This window comes from Bufo gargarizans, chromosome 5 (genome assembly GCF_014858855.1).
Source record: "Bufo gargarizans isolate SCDJY-AF-19 chromosome 5, ASM1485885v1, whole genome shotgun sequence".
Lineage (NCBI taxonomy): Eukaryota > Metazoa > Chordata > Amphibia > Anura > Bufonidae > Bufo > Bufo gargarizans.
Window position 1 is genome coordinate 327,886,302 of NC_058084.1, and position 8,577 is coordinate 327,894,878.

Here is an 8,577-nt window from a genome sequence, read left to right on the forward strand (position 1 = left end):
TAGCTCTGATATAGCAGGAACCACTAAATTATGAAATTGCTAAATTGGGAATTGTACTTCAACCCAGAACAAAAAATGTGCTTTGACGGGCACTAAATAACTTTCCCAGCTACAACAGGACAACGGTAACGAGAGATTTAGAGGGATTTAAATTTGAGGCCTAGTATTTAGGCGCTGGGTCACCGGTATGGATTTAGTGACAGAATTAGACTTGGAAATACACAGTAGCGGGTGTGTGTGAAGTTATTCTGAATGACCCTATGTGCACCTTCAATATTATATACCCTTTTTGGGATAGATTTCAAATAGCTCTGATATAGCAGAAACCACTAAATTATGAAATTGCTAAATTGGGAATTGTACTTCAACCCAGAACAAAAAATGTGCTTTGACGGACACTAAATATCTTGCCCAGCAACAACAGTACAGCGGTGGGTAACGAGAGATTTAGAGGGAATTAAATTTGAGGCCTAGTATTTAGGCGCTGGGTCACCGGTATGGATTTAGTGACAGAATTAGACTTGGAAATACACAGTAGCGGGTGTGTGTGAAGTTACTCTGAATGACCCTATGTGCACCTTCAATATTATATACCCTTTTTGGGATAGATTTCAAAGAGCTCTGATATAGCAGGAACCACTAAATTATGAAATTGCTAAATTGAGAATTGTATTTCAACCCAGAACAAGAAATGTGCTTGAACGGACACTAAATAACTCGCCCAGCTACAGCACTAGGGACAGATTTAGCTGGATATAAATTTGAGGCCTAGTATTTAGGCGCTGGGTGACCGGTATGGATTTAGTGACAGAATTAGACTGGGATATGGCCAAAAAATGAACAGACTATTGCTGGTTAAATGCACTTGGTGTGACAGCTTCACCCTGATGTAGGCTTTAGCCAAAAAACAACCACACCATTGAGGGTTAAATGCACTTGGTGACAGGCGCAGCTTGCCCCTGATTTTGTATATGGCCAAAAAATGAACAGACTATTGCTGGTTAAATGCACTTGGTGTGACAGCTTCACCCTGATGTAGGCTTTAGCCAAAAAACAACCACACCATTGAGGGTTAAATGCACTTGGTGACAGGCGCAGCTTGCCCCTGATTTTGTATATGGCCAAAAAATGAACAGACTATTGCTGGTTAAATGCACTTGGTGTGACAGCTTCACCCTGATGTAGGCTTTAGCCAAAAAACAACCACACCATTGAGGGTTAAATGCACTTGGTGACAGGCGCAGCTTGCCCCTGATTTTGTATATGGCCAAAAAATGAACAGACTATTGCTGGTTAAATGCACTTGGTGTGACAGCTTCACCCTGATGTAGGCTTTAGCCAAAAAACAACCACACCATTGAGGGTTAAATGCACTTGGTCGCAGCTTGTGCTGGCGCACCACAAGACACAAAATGGCCGCCGATCACCCCAGAAAAATGAGACTGACAAACGGTCTGTGCAGCCTAAAAACAGTGAGCAATTGAGGATCAGCAGCTCAATGATCCACAGCTGCAGATCGATCAGTTAATCAAGTCCTTTGGAGGAGTTAATCTGCCTAATCTCGCCCTACTGTCGCAGCCGCAACCTCTCCCTACGCTAATCAGAGCAGAGTGACGGGCGGCGCTATGTGACTCCAGCTTAAATAGAGGCTGGGTCACATGGTGCTCTGGCCAATCACAGCCATGCCAATAGTAGGCATGGCTGTGATGGCCTCTTGGGGCAAGTAGTATGACGCTTGTTGATTGGCTGCTTTGCAGCCTTTCAAAAAGCGCCAAGAAAGCGTCACAAAAGCGCCAAGAAAGCGACGAACACCGAACCCGAACCCGGACTTTTACGAAAATGTCCGGGTTCGGGTCCGTGTCACGGACACCCCAAAATTCGGTACGAACCCGAACTATACAGTTCGAGTTCGCTCATCCCTAGTCCTGACCATAACCCTATGGAGATGGTGTCATCTGAAGAGTCCTGACCTTAACCCTATGGAGATGCTGTTACCCGAAGAGTCCTGACTTAACCCTATGGAGATGCTGTCACCTGAAGAGTCCTAACCTTAACCCTAGGGAGATGCTGTCACCTGAAGAGTCCTGACCTTAACCCTATGGAGATGCTGTTACCTGAAGAGTCCTGACCTTAACCCTATGGAGATGCTGTCACCTGAAGAGTCCTAACCTTAACCCTATGGAGATGCTGTCACCTGAAGAGTCCTGACCATAACCCTATGGAGATGAAGTCACCTGAAGAGTCCTGGCAAAGACTTTAGCGCTACATGTTATTAGGTAAGTGACCCCATTTTACTAATGTGTCTGTGCCTAAAAAGTATTGAAATTGCACAACTAGGATTTCTCCAAGTTTTTATTTTATTTTAACTTTGTTCAGGAAAGGGGCATGGATTTTTAGGAAATGGGTGTGGCCAGAGGTGCGCTGCTTTATTTTCCCTCAGTTTTTGCAGAAAATTCTGTCTCCTACTCGGCCAGTAATAGACGGCGCTGGAAGTAGCTGCATTCTGTATGTCATCAGGGACACGTGTGGTTCTGGGGTAGGGGCTGTGGCCCCTACTTAGTGCCAGGAAAGGGGGCCCTGGTTAGGGTAGTCAGCTGAAGCATTGTCCCAGGTGATGGATATCCTCACTACATGGGATTTAGTGGCTTTAGACATGAATGGAGTAGCTGAGAGGTGTTTGTGCTCCGTCAGTGACACAGGACACTCAATGATAACACAGATTTCTCTTTTACTGTTCTGGAGACATCAGAAAATTGTTGGTGTTTTATAGGATTGTAACGCGCCGTCAGTGTTTCCCATCCACAGATGAGGGGGCCTCGGGGTCATTGTACTTCTGGACTTGGGTGGAGGTGCAGCACCATCTTCTTAGTAACCAGGGTATGGGCTGACGCGGTCTGTGAGGTTTCAGTAAATCCTAAAAATTAGAAAATAAACATAATAATTCAAGAAAAAGAAGACAAGCAAGTCAACGAGGGACCCATCACCTAGAGGTGACCGTCTGTGTCCATAACGGAGTCCCATCACCTAGAGGTGACCGTCCGTCTCCCATCACCTAGAGGTGACCGTCCGTCTCCCATCACCTAGAGGTGACCGTCCGTCTCCCATCACCTAGAGGTGACCGTCCGTCTCCCATCACCTAGAGGTGACCGTCCGTCTCCCATCACCTAGAGGTGACCGTCCGTCTCCCATCACCTAGAGGTGACCGTCCGTCTCCCATCACCTAGAGGTGACCGTCCGTCTCCCATCACCTAGAGGTGACCGGTCCGTCTCCCATCACCTAGAGGTGACCGTCCGTCTCCCATCACCTAGAGGTGACCGTCCGTCTCCCATCACCTAGAGGTGACCGTCCGTCTCCCATCACCTAGAGGTGACCGTCCGTCTCCCATCACCAAGAGGTGACCGTCCGTCTCCCATCACCTAGAGGTGACCGTCCGTCTCCCATCACCTAGAGGTGACCGTCCGTCTCCCATCACCTAGAGGTGACCGTCCGTCTCCCACCCAGAGTCCTATCACCTAGAGGTGACCGTATGTCTCCATAACAGGGCCCCATCACCTAAAGGTGACCATCTGTCTTCCATCACCTAGAGGGGACCATCTGTCTTCCATCACCTAGAGGGGACCATCTGTCTCCATAACCAAGTCCCATCACCTAGAGGTGACTGTCTGTCTCCATAACCGAGTCCTATCGCCTAGAGGGGGACCGTCTGTCTCCCATCACCTAGAGGTGACCGTCTGTCTCCATAACAGAGTCCCATCACCTAGAGGTGACCGTATGTCTCCATAACAGGGCCCCATCACCTAAAGGTGACCATCTGTCTTCCATCACCTAGAGGGGACCATCTGTCTTCCATCACCTAGAGGGGACCATCTGTCTCCATAACCAAGTCCCATCACCTAGAGGTGACTGTCTGTCTCCATAACCGAGTCCTATCGCCTAGAGGGGACCGTCTGTCTCCCATCACCTAGAGGTGACCGTCTGTCTCCATAACAGAGTCCCATCACCTAGAGGTGACCGTCCGTCGCCCATCACCTAGAGGGGACCGTCTGTCTCCCATCACCTAGAGGTGACCGTCTGTCTCCATAACAGAGTCCCATCACCTAGAGGTGATCGTCTGTGTCCCATCACCTAGAGGTGATCGTCTATCTCCCATCACCTAGAGGTGACCGTCCATCTCCCATCACCTAGAGGTGACCGTCCGTCGCCCATCACCTAGAGGTGACCGTCCGTCGCCCATCACCTAGAGGTGACCGTCCGTCGCCCATCACCTAGAGGTGACCGTCCGTCGCCCATCACCTAGAGGTGACCGTCCGTCGCCCATCACCTAGAGGTGACCGTCCGTCGCCCATCACCTAGAGGTGACCGTCCGTCGCCCATCACCTAGAGGTGACCGTCCGTCGCCCATCACCTAGAGGTGACCGTCCGTCTCCCATCACCTAGAGGTGACCGTCTGTCTCCATAACAGAGTCCCATCACCTAGAGGTGACCGTCTGTCTCCATAACAGAGTCCCATCACCTAGAGGTGACCGTCCATCTCCCATCACCTAGAGGTGACCGTCCGTCGCCCATCACCTAGAGGTGACCGTCCGTCTCCCATCACCTAGAGGTGACCGTCTGTCTCCATAACAGAGTCCCATCACCTAGAGGTGACCGTCTGTCTCCATAACAGAGTCCCATCACCTAGAGGTGACCGTCCATCTCCCATCACCTAGAGGTGACCGTCCGTCGCCCATCACCTAGAGGTGACCGTCCGTCGCCCATCACCTAGAGGTGACCGTCCGTCGCCCATCACCTAGAGGTGACCGTCCGTCGCCCATCACCTAGAGGTGACCGTCCGTCGCCCATCACCTAGAGGTGACCGTCCGTCTCCCATCACCTAGAGGTGACCGTCCGTCTCCCATCACCTAGAGGTGACCGTCCGTCTCCCATCACCTAGAGGTGACCGTCCGTCTCCCATCACCTAGAGGTGACCGTCCGTCTCCCATCACCTAGAGGTGACCGTCCGTCTCCCATCACCTAGAGGTGACCGTCCGTCTCCCATCACCTAGAGGTGACCGTCCGTCTCCCATCACCTAGAGGTGACCGTCCGTCTCCCATCACCTAGAGGTGACCGTCCGTCTCCCATCACCTAGAGGTGACCGTCCGTCTCCCATCACCTAGAGGTGACCGTCCGTCTCCCATCACCTAGAGGTGACCGTCCGTCTCTCACCTAGAGGTGACCGTCCGTCTCCCATCACCTAGAGGTGACCGTCCGTCTCCCATCACCTAGAGGTGACCGTCCGTCTCCATCACCTAGAGGTGACCGTCCGTCTCCCATCACCTAGAGGTGACCGTCCGTCTCCCATCACCTAGAGGTGACCGTCCGTCTCCCATCACCTAGAGGTGACCGTCCGTCTCCCATCACCTAGAGGTGACCGTCCGTCTCCCATCACCTAGAGGTGACCGTCCGTCTCCCATCACCTAGAGGTGACCGTCCGTCTCCCATCACCTAGAGGTGACCGTCCGTCTCCCATCACCTAGAGGTGACCGTCCGTCTCCCATCACCTAGAGGTGACCGTCCGTCTCCATCACCTAGAGGTGACCGTCCGTCTCCCATCACCTAGAGGTGACCGTCCGTCTCCCATCACCTAGAGGTGACCGTCCGTCTCCCATCACCTAGAGGTGACCGTCCGTCTCCCATCACCTAGAGGTGACCGTCCGTCTCCCATCACCTAGAGGTGACCGTCCGTCTCCCATCACCTAGAGGTGACCGTCCGTCTCCCATCACCTAGAGGTGACCGTCCGTCTCCCATCACCTAGAGGTGACCGTCCGTCTCCTCACCTAGAGGTGACCGTCCGTCTCCCTCACCTAGAGGTGACCGTCCGTCTCCCATCACCTAGAGGTGACCGTCCGTCTCCCATCACCTAGAGGTGACCGTCCGTCTCCCTCACCTAGAGGTGACCGTCCGTCTCCCATCACCTAGAGGTGACCGTCCTCTCCCATCACCTAGAGTGACCGTCCGTCTCCCTCACCTAGAGGTGACCGTCCGTCTCCCATCACCTAGAGGTGACCGTCCGTCTCCCATCACCTAGAGGTGACCGTCCGTCTCCCATCACCTAGAGGTGACCGTCCGTCTCCCATCACCTAGAGGTGACCGTCCGTCTCCCATCACCTAGAGGTGACCGTCCGTCTCCCATCACCTAGAGGTGACCGTCCGTCTCCCATCACCTAGAGGTGACCGTCCGTCTCCCATCACCTAGAGGTGACCGTCCCTCTCCCATCACCTAGAGGTGACCGTCCGTCTCCCATCACCTAGAGGTGACCGTCCGTCTCCCATCACCTAGAGGTGACCGTCCGTCTCCCATCACCTAGAGGTGACCGTCCGTCTCCCATCACCTAGAGGTGACCGTCCGTCTCCCATCACCTAGAGGTGACCGTCCGTCTCCCTCACCTAGAGGTGACCCGTCTCCATCACCTAGAGGTGACCGTCCGTCTCCCATCACCTAGAGGTGACCGTCCGTCTCCCATCACCTAGAGTGACCGTCCGTCTCCCATCACCTAGAGGTGACCGTCCGTCTCCCATCACCTAGAGGGACCGTCCGTCTCCATCACCTAGAGGTGACCGTCCGTCTCCCATCACCTAGAGGTGACCGTCCGTCTCCCATCACCTAGAGGTGACCGTCCGTCTCCCATCACCTAGAGGTGACCGTCCGTCTCCCATCACCTAGAGGTGACCGTCCGTCTCCCATCACCTAGAGGTGACCGTCCGTCTCCCATCACCTAGAGGTGACCGTCCGTCTCCCATCACCTAGAGGTGACCGTATGTCTCCATAACAGGGCCCCATCACCTAAAGGTGACCATCTGTCTTCCATCACCTAGAGGGGACCATCTGTCTTCCATCACCTAGAGGGGACCATCTGTCTCCATAACCGAGTCCCATCACCTAGAGGTGACTGTCTGTCTCCATAACCGAGTCCCATCACCTAGAGGTGACTGTCTGTCTCCATAACCGAGTCCCATCACCTAGAGGTGACTGTCTGTCTCCATAACCGAGTCCCATCACCTAGAGGTGACTGTCTGTCTCCATAACCGAGTCCCATCACCTAGAGGTGACTGTCTGTCTCCATAAACGAGTCCCATCACCTAGAGGTGACTGTCTGTCTCCAAACCGAGTCCCATCACCTAGAGGTTGACTGTCTGTCTCCATAACCGAGTCCCTCACCTAGAGGTGACCTGTCTGTCTCCATAACCGAGTCCCATCACCTAGAGGTGACCGTCTGTCTCCATAACCGAGTCCCATCACCTAGAGGTGACCGTCTGTCTCCATAACCGAGTCCCATCACCTAGAGGTGACCGTCTGTCTCCATAACCGAGTCCCATCACCTAGAGGTGACCGTCTGTCTCCATAACGAGTCCCATCACCTAGAGGTGACCGTCTGTCTCCATAACCGAGTCCCATCACCTAGAGGTGACCGTCTGTCTCCATAACCGAGTCCCATCACCTAGAGGTGACCGTCTGCTCATAACCGAGTCCCATCACCTAGAGGTGACCGTCCGTCGCCCATCCACCTAGTGACGTCCGTCGCCCATCACCTAGAGGTGACCGTCCTTCTCCCATCACCTAGAGGTGACCGTCCGTCTCCCATCACCTAGAGGTGACCGTCCGTCTCCCATCACCTAGAGGTGACCGTCCGTCTCCCATCACCTAGAGGTGACCGTCCTTCTCCCATCACCTAGAGGTGACCGTCCTTCTCCCATCACCTAGAGGTGACCGTCCGTCTCCCATCACCTAGAGGTGACCGTCCGTCTCCCATCACCTAGAGGTGACCGTCCGTCTCCCATCACCTAGAGGTGACCGTCCGTCTCCCATCACCTAGAGGTGACCGTCCGTCTCCCATCACCTAGAGGTGACCGTCCGTCTCCCATCACCTAGAGGTGACCGTCCGTCGCCCATCACCTAGAGGTGACCGTCCATCGCCCATCATCTAGAGGTGACCGATCGTGAGGTGAGCAGTGGCCTCTGTACCTCGGTCTCATCGCTGTCAGGTTATGGCGGTGTGGAGGTCACTTACCGGTCGTCTGTTCCTTTCTCACAATACACTCGGATGTAAAAGTCGCCCCTCTTGGTTGAGGTCATACGTGGATGGTACAATAACGTATTCTCCCGGGGTAAGAGAGGCCCTCATTGTCACCCCACGGCTGTTTTGTGGTTCTCCTGTGTCGGACACTGGGGCGACTCCTTGTGAAGAATCCACGATCGAGACGTGGACGCGGAACCTAAAACATTGATTGCGCTGTGAGATTACCAATGTTAACACCACGAGTCCCCTGGACAACCCAGCGCCCCCAGAGGAAGGGGCTGCCCATACAGCAGAGCAAGGGTGTGACACTATAGGACTGAAGGGACGTGGTCTTCTGACCCCTTTCTCAGGAAGGAAAGGCTCTTTTTGTCTCTTCTGGATCTACACATTGAGGGAACAGGATGAGGCGTGGACTCGGCCTCCCTGATGTGTGATGGTCAGGCTGGACCTGGAGACCTGGGTGTCTTCTACTGCCCGTGTTTCCACCTGTGTGTAAAATATGGCACCAATGAGAATG

At 53.6% G+C, this 8,577-nt stretch overlaps 1 long non-coding RNA gene across 1 annotated transcript; it reads right to left on the reverse strand.

The window, feature by feature from the left end:
- Window positions 1-2,334: 2,334 nt before the first annotated feature.
- On the reverse strand, window positions 2,335-8,161 carry LOC122938975. The gene is made up of 2 exons (XR_006390070.1): window positions 8,052-8,161; window positions 2,335-2,914 (listed from the first exon to the last, which is right to left on the reverse strand). It is a non-coding gene; the product is annotated as an uncharacterized LOC122938975 (long non-coding RNA).
- Between the last annotated feature and the right edge of the window lie 416 nt (window positions 8,162-8,577).